The sequence below is a fragment of the Cebus imitator genome, unplaced genomic scaffold (genome assembly GCF_001604975.1).
Source record: "Cebus imitator isolate Cc_AM_T3 unplaced genomic scaffold, Cebus_imitator-1.0 Scaffold59, whole genome shotgun sequence".
Classification (NCBI taxonomy): Eukaryota; Metazoa; Chordata; class Mammalia; order Primates; family Cebidae; genus Cebus; species Cebus imitator.
The window spans coordinates 2,343,242-2,357,941 of record NW_016107374.1 but is presented as its reverse complement, the minus strand read 5'-3'; the positions used below and the strand labels follow the sequence as shown (position 1 = coordinate 2,357,941).

The window sequence follows — 14,700 nt, the reverse complement described above, 5'->3', positions numbered from 1 at the left end:
CGGCTGCAGGGCCCGTCTGCCCTCGCCACCCACTGGCCCAGTTCCACTTCTGGGGGTTAATGAGCCTCCCACCCACACTGTGTAATTGGCATGGAAGCTGCTGGGTGGGTGCGATCCAGCAGCTGAGAGCCAGGCCGGGATGGAAGGACATGCTTCTCGAACGTCTCCGCGGCCGCACCGACCAGCAGGGCTCGGCCAGCCACTCTGGCCCTCAGCAAGCCAGGCCTGTCCTTACTCAGGGCGGTCCGCGTCCAGGAGGACTTCCTGTCGGCGATGGCTGGACAGCGAGGGCGCAGGTGCTTTCAAAGGCGGTAGGAAGTGGCTCTCAGCTGCCTTCCTGAGCCCTCGCAAATCCTTGCTGGTCTCACCAGCTTTCCTAGGCCCAGATCTGAACAGACAACAGCCTCCTCCCACCTCCTCTGGTCTCCACGCCTGTGGCCCCTGATCCCCCAAACCTGCTGTGCTGCCACGTGGACTTCCCAGCCGCCCTGGCCCTGTGGTCTCTGGTCTCCGCTTTGCTGCCCTGCTCTGCGGGCTGTTCCCATGGGGGCCGATCCCCCAGGAGGAATAAACCATTGGATGGTACGTTGCAGGGGGAGGCAAGGAGGGCAGACCCCCAGAAACCAGACTTAGGACCCAGAAGTGCGCCCGGGTCAGACACAGACTCCCCAGGTCCTCTCCTCCTCCCCAGCAGCAGAGCAAGCACCAGCCTCCACTTCCTCAGTGGAATCCTTCTGTGCAGTCCTCCCCAAACTAGAGATCTGTTCTGAGACTGAGTTTGCACTTTGAAAACAACAGAATGGCTAATAAACGTGTCCGCTGTGTGCTGAGCACAAGGCCCTCTGACCTTTCCGAGCTGGGCTCTGCTACTGCAGCCTTCCGACACCAAGGGGTGTGAGAGGAAGCAGGGACTGAGGGCCAGAGCGAAGCCCCTCCAGGGGAAGGCCCCACACTCAGGCCGGCTGCCCCCCGACCCAGTCCAGCCCATCCAGGAGCCCACCATGGGGGCAGGGAAATCCAGAGCAGACAGGCCTCTGCCCTGAGAGTCCTCCTAAGGCCTGATGCCACGCCCAGCCTTCAACAGAAGGCCGCCTGCTTTCCAAAAAGCAACGTCTCTTATAAAGGGGAGAAAGTTGCTCAACTGCGTAGCATCTGTTGACATTTGGGTAAATGGTATTATGGAAGTCTAATTAGTGCGCCGCTGCTTTTAGGGAGTGTTGGCTCAAACATTTCTGGGGAACGGAGAGGTAGCATCAAAAGGCACTTGTGAAAGCGCTTTGTCGGCAGGACAGCAATCGGAACTTTGAGGGCGAGTGCGGAATTCCAGGGGGAGGCGGGTGCTGGGCCCAGGCCTGGCAGAGGGTGGCCACAGCCGTGGCCAGAGAGAGGACAGAATGTGCAGGCCGGCCTGGGGGAGGGGTCCAGCTGTGATCCCGGACATGTGACTTAGCCTCTCTGGACCTTTATCTGTGCAGACCATGTGACTGTGAACGGGTCATTTCATTCAAACCCTCAGTTGCCTTTCTTCCTTTCTTCATAGAAAGTTCTGAGAATTAAACAAGGTGATGTTGGCAAAGCACCCAGGTCAGGGCTGTGGTGAGCGGGTGACAGTCTCCCCATGGGGTTGGGGCTCCAAGGGCCTTGGGCAGAGCGCTTCCATCCCTGGGCCTGCTTCTGCCCTTGAGCTGGAGGTGCTGCCTCACTGCCCCAGCTTAACTTGGGTGGAGTGAGGATTAAATGAGATGCTCTATGTGAAACTCGGAGGCCATGCTAGGTGGCTACGAGGGGCCAGCACCAGGGCTGCCTTTTTCCCTCCCAGCCTCTCCTGAGGCTCGGGGCCTGCTCAGTGCTGTCACATAGGTTCTTTTAGGTAAGCAGCACGTGACCCTGAGACGTGGGTAAGGGCACAGAAACCCAGAGAGGCTGTCACTCCTAGAGGGTCACACAGCTCATATGTGGCAGACTGGACTGGCACCCAGATCTCTGACTTCCCAGCATGGGGCTTCCTCAGGAGGTGGCGCTGGCCATGCCTGGCACCACCCACACATCCCCAGCGTGGCTAAGGGTGGGTGCTCACACACGTGGGGCTCAAAGGGCCACTTGTACCATGGCTTCACCTCTCATTGTCAGCCCGGGGACCTGCCCAGGACAATAGCCCATGAAGACTCCAGGCCACAGAGGTGGAACCCAAGTAAGAGGGAAACTGTGCATCAGCTATGGCTGCTCACGTAGAAAGAGGAGGAAAAGGCCGTTCGTTGAGCACCTATAATGCATCCAGCACTATCCTGAGTGTTTCACAAGTATCATCTCCTTCAGTGTTCAGAAAAGAAGGGGCTACCGCCCAAGTCCGCAGATGAGAAAACTAAGCCTCAGAGAGGTTATGTTGCCTGCCCGAGGTCACACCGCTGCGGAGCTGCTGGGACTTGGACCCGAGCTGGTTGGGTTTCCAAGCCAAATTTCTTTCTCGGACTCAGACTCCTGGCCTTGGCCCTTGGAGGTGAAGGGGAAAAGAGGAGGGAGCTGCCACTCCCTGAAATGAAACCACTTCCCTGTTACTGGAAACGACACCCTCTCCCAGTGAGAGGGGAAATACAGAAGAGACCATTTCAGGATCCACTGGTCCCATTTCCCACCAGTGCCAGACATCCCCACACTCACAATGTTCCCGCAGACCCCGCCCCTGGGCGAGTTCCTCCAGAAATTCCCCACACCACAGCGCAGAGGGAGCTGCTCCCTTCCGGGACAATTCAGACCATGGGGAAGGCTCTGGCTTTAGGTTCTCCTGCCCTCCCCACCACTCCGGTCTGGCCTCACACTGAACAGGCTTATTTTAAAACAATCAGCATTTGGCTCAAGTCGTGAAAGATTACATGTAGGAGTTGTGTTAGGAGGGGTGGGACGCAGTGTGCCGGGAAGAGTGGGGTCGCCGGCGTGGGAGGCCCCGGAATGTCTCAGACCTAGCTCCTGGCCCCAGGGATGGGCGTGGGTGGGGGAAAATCAGGTGTGGAGGGTAACGGATGTGATTCCAATCCTACCTCCATCTCTAACAGACCATGTGACTATGAATGGGTCACTTCATTCAAAGCCTCAGTTTCTTTTCTTCCTTCCTCCCCGCCTTTCCTTCCTTCTGTCATTCAGACAAGAAACTTTTATTGAGCACCTACTATGTGCCAGCCCTGATTCTAGGGCCAGGACCCTGGGGGTATAGGAGTGAACTAGGCAGAGACACCTCAACCTTGGCATGGAGAGTCCGTTGTCTGGCAGTGTGGGAGAGAGGGACAGGAGGGACAGAGGACCTCCCTCAGGGGGCCTGTCAGAACGCAAACGTCCTATCTTAGCCATGTCCATGTCTGAGCCCCTATAGGCTGCTGGTTCCAGGAGCCCACAGGAATATGGCCCCTCCAAGAACTCCTGTTGCCAGCCCAGAGCTGGGCGTGGAGGAGGCAGCAGGCAGTTGGGGTAAGTGAGCCGGGCAGTGGTGCAGGGGGCAGTGAGGAGGTGTGAGGCCCTGGCCAGGGCCTTGGACAGTCCACAAATAAACTCCAACTCATCCCTCCGCCCAAGTGAGCTGAGAGGGAGAGAAAATAGCTTTCACACTATATTTTCTAATTTTTTTCCACTCCACTGCTTCTAAATCGATCCAGAACAGATTGTCCAATTGTTTGAATTTCGGGAGCGGCGTCTCCCGATCTTTCCCTGGTCCTGCCTAAGGTGCTGCCAGGCTCCCGCCCTCCCACTGTGACCCCTCTTTGGCCCGGCTCCAGCTGATGTCCAGGCTGTCCGGGGCTTGACCCCCGGCCCATGGACCTGCAGGTGATGGAGGAAGGGCTGCATTCTCAGGTGGTTCTCATGCCCAGGGAGCCCCTGGTAGCAGCTCACCCCTGGGGCGAGGGAAGGCTTTGCTTTTGCAGGTAGAGCTGAACCAGCTGGCAGTGTGAGGCAGTGGATCCCTCCAGAGACCGCCACAACGCACCATCTTCTCCCACAGGGAAAGTGCTTTGGGTTTGGGACTGTGACGACACAAGTAACTTCAAAGGGGCATCATTGTCCCCATTATTTATGGCAGCATGGACAAACAGGTGTCATCACGGGCACGGGCATGCCTGGGGCTGCCTGGGGCACTGGAGCCATCCGGGGTCCTGCCACGATGGTGGATCAGCAAGGTCTAAAGGCAGCAGTGGCTGCCCCGGGCACCGCAATGAGAGCGGCAGCGTCCCAGACACACAGTTCCACAGAGTAATGCTCAAACCCAGCAACTCTCTAGTAATCCAGTCACTAACCCCCCTGCGACCAGAGTCCTCCGGCCTCAGCTTCTGCTCAGCTTTCCACGAGTGCCACGGGACAGCCATGCTGCGTTCCCGGAAGTCTCCCAGACTCATTTCCCAGCCTTACAGGTGTGGCTCCCTCTGCCTCAAATGTCCCCACGGCCCTTGCTCGTCAGCCTGCTCAACTCAGACTCCACCTCCTTGGGTGCCGCCTCCTCTGGGAAGGCCCCCTTGATGCTCAGCCCTTTTCCTACCGGCAGAATTGCTCCCCATCCTCTGTCATCACCCACATCCATCTTACGAAGGCTCTTACGAAGGACTTGAGCTTGGAGGCAGAACAGGTGACTGTGTCCACAAGTCGCTGCAGACTGTCAGTCTGTGAGGACAGGCCCTGGGCGCCATCTCAGGAGTGAATAAACTCGTGACACACACTGGACAAGTGGCCTGCCCACGCCTGCCTGGCACCCACCCTCTTCTGAGGAAGCAGCAGGCAGCAGAAGCCAGCCCCTGGCAGTTAAGATGCAGGGAAGCGGGAGCAACCCCAGTGCGGCTCCTCTGCGGCTCCTGCAGCCCCCACACCTTCCCCAGGTTCTCTCCTCCCTAAAGAGGAGACAAAGAACAAAGAAAGGGTGCAGCGAGCAGGCCCACTGGAGCCCTCTGCAGGGTCCCTCCCGGGTTCAGGCTCCTGCAGGAGGGCCTGCTGTGAACACATTTTACAGAGAAGGAAACTGAGGCAGACAGAAGACAGGAGGCTGGGCAAGGCCACACGGTGGTGAGAGGTGGGCACAGGAGTGTGGTGAGCCTGAGCTCCCACATCAGCACCCTTCCTGACCACAAAGTGCATTCGGCCTCCCCAGCAGAAAGAACAGAAGCCACGAGGTCCAAATCCGGGCTTTGCAACGTAGCGGCTGTGTGCCCTTGGGGATGTCACTTTGCCTCTCTGAGCCTCTACTGAGAATGGCAACCTGTCCCTGCTCATGGAAAGTTATGAGGATTATAAGAGGTGGTGTTGGCAAAGCACCCAGGATAGGGCTGGGGTGAGTGGGTGAGGGTCTCCCCATGGGGTTGGGGCTCCAAGGGCCTTGGGCAGAGCGCTCCCATCCCTGGGCCTGGTCCTGCCCGTGAGCTGGAGGTGCTGCCTCACTGCCCCAGGTGCCGCCTCTGCCCCTTCCCTGACCCTGTACCTCAGCACTATCCTGGGTGTTACACAAGTAACACCTCCTCAAGAGGGGACCAGTCAGTGCCCAGGCTGATGTTTCACGAGCGCCGCCAGCCCCAAATCCACCCCTGCTCCCTGTCATTCATGCTGGGGTCCAAGCACCTCCCCTGGCTTTCGGTTTGACTTTACAGTTTGCAAACCACCTTGAAATGCACTATCTTTGCAAGCCAGTCCTCTCCCCGCGTTACGGAGGAGGAAACAGAGGTTCAGAGCAGCACGGGAACTTGCCTATGCTGAAGCTGAGGAAGTCACAGCCTGAACTCAGTCCTGTCCAGCTCCAGAACCAAATTCTGGGGGATACCAAGCATCCTGGGCCCTCAGGCTCGGGCCACCATCCACAGTCAATAAAGATTCATGCAGCAAAGAGAGACCACATCCAGCTACACAACACATCCCACCTTGTCACTCACGTCCTCAAAAGGAAGCCTCTGCCCTTAAACTTCAGCCCCTTCCTTGGCTGCCCTGATCTTCGTTTCATTTATTCATTCATTTGTCCATCCATCTATCCATCCAACCATGCATCCATCCATCTACCCACCTCATCCACCTATTTATCATCCATTCACCCCCACCATCCATCCACCCATGCATCCATCCATATTCACTCATTTACCCATCCATCCATCCATCCACCCAGCCGCCATCCATTCATCCGTCTGTCCATCCATCCATCCATCCATCCACCCACCCACCATCCATTCATCCGTCTTTCCATCCATCCATCCATCCATCCACCCACCCACCATCCATTCATCCGTCTGTCCATCCATCCATCCATCCACCCACCCACCATCCATTCATCCGTCTGTCCATCCATCCATCCATCCATCAATCCATCCATCCATCCATTCATCCGTCTGTCCATCCATCCATCCATCCATCAATCCATCCATCCATCCACCCACCCACCATCCATTCATCCGTCTGTCCGTCCATCCATCCATCCATCCACCCACCCACCATCCATTCATCCGTCTGTCCATCCATCCATCCATCCAACCACCCACCCACCATCCATTCATCCATCTGTCTGTCCATCCATCCATCAATCCATCCATCCATCCATCCATCCACCCACCCACCCACCATCCATCCATCATCTACCCACCTCACCCACCCATTTATCCATCCATTCACCCATTCATACATCCATGCATCCATCCATCCACTCACCCACCATCCATTCATCCATCCATCCATTATCCCTTCATTCCCAGAAACCTGTCTAAAGCATGCCAAGCCAGGGCTTGATACTATCAAGCTAAACTAGGAACAAGGTGGCCTCCAGCCTTCCAGGATAGAGAGAGGCTCCCTGACCCTTCACTGCTTCTGTGCCTCCAGGTGTTTCTGTTTTTAAATGCGGCAGCGGTGATAACAACACCCGTGATGGTTACTGAGCACTGACTGTATGCCCATCTGCACCCAGCACATTCCCTGGAGTCACTAATTTAATTCCTGAAGAGGTGGATATCATTCCAATTTTTAGATGAGGAAACAGGCTCAGAGAGGTGATGTAATTTGTCCAAGGCCACAAGCCAGGAGGAGTGGAGACTGGGATTTGAACCCTTACTGTCCCTCCAGAGCTTAGTAAACATAAGTTAGTGATGTAACTGACCCAGCTGTTCCGAATGTTACAATCTCTGCCTCAAATCCTCACAAGCCACTCAAGTTATCATCGTTATCAGCCCTACGTTGAAAATGAGGACGCTGAGGCTTACAGGGAAATTACACAGCCCCCCGCTGGTCACTAGGAAGGGGTGGGGTGGATCAGAACCCAGGCTCCAACACTGGCTCCCACCTCCCTGCTCTGCAGTTGCATGGTGCTGGGTGGGAAGCACCGCAGCTGGTCCAGCTGCTCACCTGACTCATTTCCTCATTCATTCATGGTGGTCCCTACTCCAGAGGTCTGGGGAAGGGCTGCAGCAGTGTGAACGCAGTAATACAAAGCTGTAACAACAACGAAGTGAGAATCCAGAGTGCTGACAAGGCGCTGAATGCACACTGTGCTAACTAAGCACTCTGTATGAATTTATCTTACCCGGTTCTCACAATAACCCATTTTGCAGGTAAGTAAACTGAAGCTCCAGGGGTTAATATATAACTTGCCCACGGTCACAAAGTGAGGAGCAAGCAGCGTGGAGACTTGTCTGCGTGGATCCCCAGCACAGCTTTGGGGATCCCAGGCTGCTCCTGGGGAAGCAGGCAGCTTGCCTGGGATCAGCACCCGGAGCCTCCCTCTGGCCCGTTGTCCTGACGATGGGGCTCGGCTCAGCCGCACGGCTCATTCCCCAAAGACCTTTCCGTCCTCGGGATCAAATTCCCAGCATCTGTACCCAGTTGATGCTACACAGCCACGCTCCAGACCGGCTCCCAAAAGCCTGAACAGTTTAAACAGCAAAGGCACAGCTAGAGGGCTGGCCACAGAGGCTAAGGTCTGTAATCCCAGCACTTTGGGAGGCCGAGGTGGGTGGATCATCTGAGGTCAGGAGTTTGAGACCAGCCTGGCCGACATGGTAAAACCTCGTCTCTACTAAAAATACAAAAATTAGCTGGGCGTAGTGGTACATGCCTGCAATCCCAGCTACTCAGGAGGCTGAGGCAGGAGAGTCGCTTGAACCCAGGAGGCGGAGGTTGCAGTGAGCCGAGATTGTGCTGCTGCACTCTAGCCTGGGCGACAGAGAGAGAGTCCGTTGCAAAAAAATAAAAATTAAAATAAAAAATAAATAGAAAAGAAAAAGACTCTGCTGGACTCTCACTGAGCTTACGGCTGAATCTTGGCCGTCCAGGGCTTGGGATGATGCCAGGCTTCCTGCAAATGGGCAGAGAGAGGCTCCATCAGCACATTTTCTGGATGCAGAGATGGAGGCTCAGAGCTGGTGGCTCCAGCATGGCCCTCGCCGGGACCCAAGTCCTGAAGCCCAGCCCTGCTGCAGCCAGGGAGCTCAGCTCCGGCGGAGGGAGCCAGGGGCCTTTCTAGACCTTGGTATTCACGTCTGTGGTTCTTTAAGTTTTAGAATTTCTATAGAATAACTTATTCTATGTGCTCCCCCACCCGCACAGAGCCAGGAGATTCAGAGGCCTTGGGTATCACAGCCCCGCCTGGCTCTGACTCTGGCCACCTTGCTTCTGTTCTCTGGGCTCATCTCTCTCCTTTAGGGAAACTTGGCCTGCCTTGGGCTACCTGAGGCCAGTGAAAAATCATGGATATGAAAGGGCTTTGTAGAAAGTCACATGTCCACCCAGGCTCTCACAAAGGAACCTTAAAATCTGAAGATGCCACCAAGAGGCCACATCCAAGTGAGACCCACGCCAAGAACTTCCTCGGGCTGCTCCTTTTCCTGAAATGTTCCTTGGCCTTCTCCTTGGCACACTCCTACACGCCATCCAAGACCCAAGCTGAAAGTTTCTTCCACCAGGAAGCCCTCCCTGACCCCTCTGAGATGCTTGTTTTCCTTTAGTTCTCCCGCCCCTCCCCCAACAAACACACTGCAAAGCTCACCAGGGCAGGACCCTGCTTCAAAACGCCCCTCCTCACCCCCTGGGCCTGGCACCCTGTCCAGCACTTGGGAGGCGCTCCAGAAATGTGGAATGAATGAGCACTAAATGCATTTCTTTCGGTCTGTAAATCCAGCTGCACACGTACAATTCTCCCGACAAAGGAAAGGAACCCGAAGTGAAAGCAAATCACCATCGTTTCCGTGACAAGCTCCGGGAGCCTCAGAGGAAATTCTCGCGCTGGATTATGGAAGGAATTTGCCTTTATTTTTAATTTGTGCCAATATCTAAGAAAACGGCACTTTATTTTGAGCCCATCAGGCAACGACGAGGAGCTCTGGAATCTGGCATGGGAGACAAACTTTCCCAGTCCAATTTCCCAATGCAAATCTCTCCGCCGCGTAGAGCTGGCCGTCCCCTCCCTCTGCTGGGCATCTTTCTGAGGCTTGCCAGGGAGGAATAATCAGATTATGTAGCTGGGTTTTCAAAGATCACGGTTTGTCTCATTTTCCAGGGAAGTGTGAACAAAAAATTTTTCTTCCCTCCCAGGGCTCTGTTAAGAGCCTCCAGAACTTAATTCAGTGTTAAATGGGTGTAATTTGGGAAACTCGTGCATTATTTGTCAATTTCTGGAAGGAGCATTTGCACACATCTGCTGGGGTAGGTGTGCGTGCGGCCAGATGGGTGACTGGAGTATGCGCCCCGGGTGGGAGGAGGAGGAGGGCAGGCTGGGGGTCACGGGCTGCCGATGGAAACGCCCTGTTCCTGTTGATGTTGAAAACACAGGACTGGTGGGATCTGCATTTCATCTCAGCTTCTGCTTTTATGGACGGCCAGGCAGGGAGAGATCCTGAAGCCTTTTCATAAAAGGAGTGTCTCTGGGGGTTCAGTGCAAATTTCATCCTCTAGGAAATGTTTGTACCCGCCCCCCCACCCTCCAGACTCCCGAAGCACCTCAAGACCTGGACAGTGTCCATGTCTGTAATACAGGCTGGAACATCCTCGGCCTCAAGAATCCCCAGTTCACTGTGTGACCTTGAGCACAGTCCCAGCCCTCTCTGGGCCTCAGTGTCCCCATGTGGATATGGGGGAGCAGATGGGCCTCAAGCCCCTCCATCAGCAGCTCCTGGGGTCCCTCCTCATCACAGCATGGCACAGGAGGCTCAGGGCTGCTGCTGTCACAGTCTTCGTCTACCACCCTGCCCACCCCCTTGAGGGCTGTGGAGAGCGGGGCACGTGCGGACACACACGTGTGCACGCATGCGCGCGCGCGCGCACACACACACACACACACACACACACCAGAGAGACCCTGCCTGGGCCTGGCCTGGCACTTTCAGAAGTACTGTGCCTGAGGTGCTGAATGAGAAAGCCTGGGGCTGTGAGGAGTGGGGATGGCCAGTGGCCAGAGAAGTCAGGGTGAACATTTCCAACCCGGCAACAGCTAAGAGGAAAAGGAGGGAGGGGCTCATCATAACTGGGGGCGTGAGGACAGAAGGCACATCAGTAGGGCCAGTGGGACATCCACAGCCCCAGCTACAGAATGATTTATTCACAGAGTCAATCTATTAAACAGGCTGGCTGGAAGCGGACTGGGGTGGGTCTCAATGACCTTGGGGTCTCCTCTGCCTCTCCAGGGGGTCCATACTTAGGGATCAAGGACTGTGTGCCCTGGAGGAAGGCGGGAAGGAGGGAAGGGGTGCAAAAAAGGAGGGAGGAAGACATGGGGCCAACCCCCTGCCAGGCCCTGTGCAGAGTGAGAACAACATCTACACAGCGGGTGTCCCCGGGAGGGTATCACCAGGGTAGGCAGGGCCTCCGGTCACCCTCCTCACTCATCCTGGTTAGGTGTCCAGAACCCTGCCTGCTTCGTGTTTAGGAAACAAGGCCCCCCATTCTTAGGGGGTGACGATTGTTTCAGTAACTTCCGAAAGAGCATGTGGGTTGGGAGAGCTGAGGAAGGGGCTCTCAGTTCGCTCTAAGATCCCGTGAATCTGTTATACGAGTCAACTGGCCCGAGACTGAGTTAGCAGAGGCACAGCGTCCCTAAGAAGGGAGGTGACAGCTTTCACCTGAGCATAAGGCAGGCCAGGCTCTGGGTCAGTCACACTGGCAAGTAAACGGTTAATGACTAGGAAGTGAGACTGTAGGGCCCCTGCCCCCATTTGGCTCCTGTGTCCTACGAGCCTCTGTATCCCCACCCGACACGAGGCAACCTGGTGCAGAGTAGGGAGCCTGGTCCTGGTGGGCTCTTCTGTACGATTAGCCTCTCTGTGCCTGTTTTCTCATCTATACAACAGAATCTACAGTTGCCACTCACAAGGTTGGCATGAGGATTAGGTGGTAAGCCGGGTCCGAGTGTGCTCCGCACGGGGCCTGGCTCGGAGCAGGCCTTCGGGCTGTCACTGCCAAGTGCAACCCTCGTGCTGTGGGGGTGCGACTGGGAGCCTGTTCCGCGAAGCCCTATATTGTGGACACAGACAGCTGAAGTGGACAGACCTGGTGTCTGCATGCCACTGCCCCCCACCCACCCCAGAAGCCCAGGGCCTGGGCGTGAGGCAGTCCCCCTGCAGTGCAGCCTTTGGGGTGGGGCTGGGGAGGGCTTGGCTGATTGTCCCAGGGAACTGGAAATCAGATTCACCTTCTTGGCCCAAACTGTGTCTCCTTCTGCCCACCTCAAGCATGGGTAGCCCACCCAGAAGCTGTCTAAGCTCCAAACCTGCCCGTCCTGTACCCAAACCCTCACTCAGGCTGGGGGTGGGGTTGTCCCCTCCCGGGCCCTGCTCCAGGGAGCTCCATCCCCCCCTGCCCTCCAGGCCCGAAGCCACCTCCCAGCCCCGCAGGTCCAGAAGGCTTCAGCCTGCCGCCCTGCCGTGTCTGCATCTCTGCCCACAGAGGGTCTCTGCCCAGAACAGCTCCTCCCCCTTCCCCCGGCTGATTCGTGCCTGTCATTCTGGACCAAGGTCCCCCGGCCCCAACCCCTCCCAGGCTCCAAAGGACAGGTGCCCCCCTGCATGTGCACCTACCCACCCCCAGGAGCTCATTGCCCTGTGGCCTGACCTAGGCACACCTCCAGCTCTGCTGGCTTGTCCGGAGTCACTTCCTCGTCTGCTTCCTAGAGAGCTGCCAAGGGCAGCGGACGCCTTTCGTAGGCATGGGGGCTCCAGGAGTTGGCCAGGAAGGGGTGAAGGGATGGATGGATGGATGACTGGTAACCGGGAGTGACTCTCAGCTGGTCCCACTCCCCTTCTGTGCCACTAACAAAGGTCTGAGGGAGCAACACTGGCTTGCCCCTGCCCCTCTCCTCCGGTCCACCTGCCCTGATAAGCTGCAGGCTGGGTGACTCAGGAGAGCGAGGATGGGACACACACACACACACACACCCCACTCCAAGCCAAACTGCTCACCACACCCCCCTTCATCAGTCCAGTACCTCCCAGATGCCTGAGACAGAGCCAGGAATGCAGCATGAAGATGTCATTAAAGAAACTGTCAGAAACCCCTGGGGCTTTCAGCTTCAGCCACGAGGGGCTGGGGCTGCCTGGCTGCAGAACTTCCTGGTCATCTCTTGCCAGGATAGGCACAGCAGACAGCCTCTCTGGAGAGATGGGGTGCTTGCAGAGAGGTGTCCTGAACCGAGCAGTCACAGATTCAGGGGATGGGGAGTGACTCCCCAATTCTAGGCAACAGTGACCAGCATGGGGATCGTCCTGGTTGACACTAGGACCTGAAGGTTATTTGAATTCTGGTTTTGAATGACATTTCTCACCGAAGCCGAAGGCTACCCGTAGGTGAAAAGTCCCAATGCTTACCCCTGGACCACCTGATTCTCAGTGAGATTTGGACAATCAGAATCAGGTGAGGAAACAAAGGGTGATGCACGCAGGGACTTCCCATCAGCCTGGGTCTGAACAGAGCTGCACCTGATGGTATTTCAGGCACAGCCAGCCAGCAGCGAGATTCACAGGACATTGGTGACCAAAAACACCTTAGACAATGCCCAGAGCAGGGCTCTCATTTTATAGTCTAGGAAACTGAGGTCCAGAGACATGTGGACAGCTGCCTGGGGTCACACAGCCATCAGCACTCAGTGGGAACCCGACAAGGGTTTCTCTGAGTGAGCTCACAGCAGCCTTTGGTGATGGGCATGGCTGCCATTCTATCTTCCAGATGAGGAGGCAGGCTAGGAGGCGTCAGGAGCCTTGGTCAAGGTCACACAGCAGTGGAGAGGGGGCTGGGGGCCACCCCCAGCCATGCCCTGTTCAGAGCACGTTGTGATCTTCCCATCCTAGGCTGGGATTCCTTCGGCAGGTGCAGTCACTTAGAACAGAGGCTCAGAAGGCCCAGAGAGGTAGGGGACACACAAAGGGGCATGCCCAGAGGTGCTCTCCCGCAGATTACATAACTCCCCTTCCCTGTCCGATGGCCCCAGGGGTGAGGCTGGGGCAGTTAGCAAGACGAGGGGACCCTGGGGCGGACAGACCTGGCCTTGTTCGCCTACATCCTGACTCTTTCCAAAGAGGTAACAGTTGCAGGCGCCAGGACGCGCTGGCTTTTCCCCCGTTTCTGTTTTTCTTCTGGCTGAGTAACAAATACTAATACTAATAATGATAATAATAATTAGAATAAATATAACCTCGAGACGCTTGGGGTCTCGTTGCCACGACAACCGCGGGCACTAATGAGCTTCCGAGGCCACTGCCACGGCCACCCAGCCCCGAGCGCGGGATCAACGTTGATTCGGCCCCGGGAGGCGACAGCGGTTCCGTGGGGGCCACGCGGCGGGCCAGGACCGAGGGGCACGCACTTGGGGGAGTCTTTCTCCCCGTTTCCTGCGCTGCCCAATGGGACCCCCCCCACCCCGGGCCCTCTGGCTCCGCAGCGTGGCCCTCGGTCCCTGTGCAGCAGCACGGGGCTCCCGGCTCACTGCGCTCCCGGACTTGGTTCTTGGAAGCCGGTCCCCACCTTGGACGGGATTCCGGTCCCGGCTGCCGTGTCCCGAAACCGTGCGCCCCGGACAGCTCTTGGGAACCCGGACCTTCCTGTCCAAGGTTCAGCGACCCCGACCTTGCTGAGCGCCGGCGCGGACCCCAGGGCAGGAACACCCGCTGTCCCGAACGGCTCCTGCCCCCAGACGCTGCCCCGGCCGTCCCCGGCCCCTTTCTAAATCACCCCGGACCCCGTCACATGCCCCTTGCCCGCTTCTCCCCGTGCGCCCACCCTTCACCCCTTCTCCGGAGCCCAGCGCCGCAGACCCCGCCCCCCACTCGCCCAGACCCTCCTCCGCCACGAGCTCCGCCCCGGCCCCTTTCCCCTCCGCGCTCGGACCCCGGCCCGGGTGCGCCCCTCCCCCCGCGGCCCCCGCCCAGCCCGCCCGGGGCGCCGCTCACCTCGTGCCCGCCGCCCGCTCGCTCCTCGCTCCGTAGCCGGGTGCCGGCGCCCGCGGGAGCCGCCTGCTGGGGTGTGGGGGTGCCCACGCCCCCGCGATGCCCCCGCCGCTGCCGCCGCCGCCGCCGCCGCAACAGTTGTCCGGGTTTGGGGGGCTGCGGGGACGCGGGGACTCCAGGCTCCCGGATCCGAAGGCGCCCGCTCCTAGGCGCGCCGGGCGCGGCGCGGATCTGGGGCTGGGGCCCAGGCTGGGGCCGGGGCTGGGGCTGGGGCTGGGGCTCCGGCTCCGCGTCTGGCTCGGGGTCCGGCGGCCGGCCGCCTGCCCCGCCGCCG

The 14,700-nt window shown here is 57.7% G+C and overlaps 1 protein-coding gene across 1 annotated transcript in view; it reads right to left on the bottom strand.

Annotated features, from left to right (window-relative positions):
- The window catches only part of SHISAL1 (shisa like 1), an 83,865-nt gene extending 69,252 nt beyond the window's left edge, over nucleotides 1-14,613 (bottom strand). Inside the window, exon 1 of the mRNA XM_017529504.2 lies at nucleotides 14,370-14,613. The gene's annotated coding sequence lies outside the window, so the exon portion shown is untranslated. The remainder of the gene's footprint in view (nucleotides 1-14,369) is intronic.
- Between the last annotated feature and the right edge of the window lie 87 nt (nucleotides 14,614-14,700).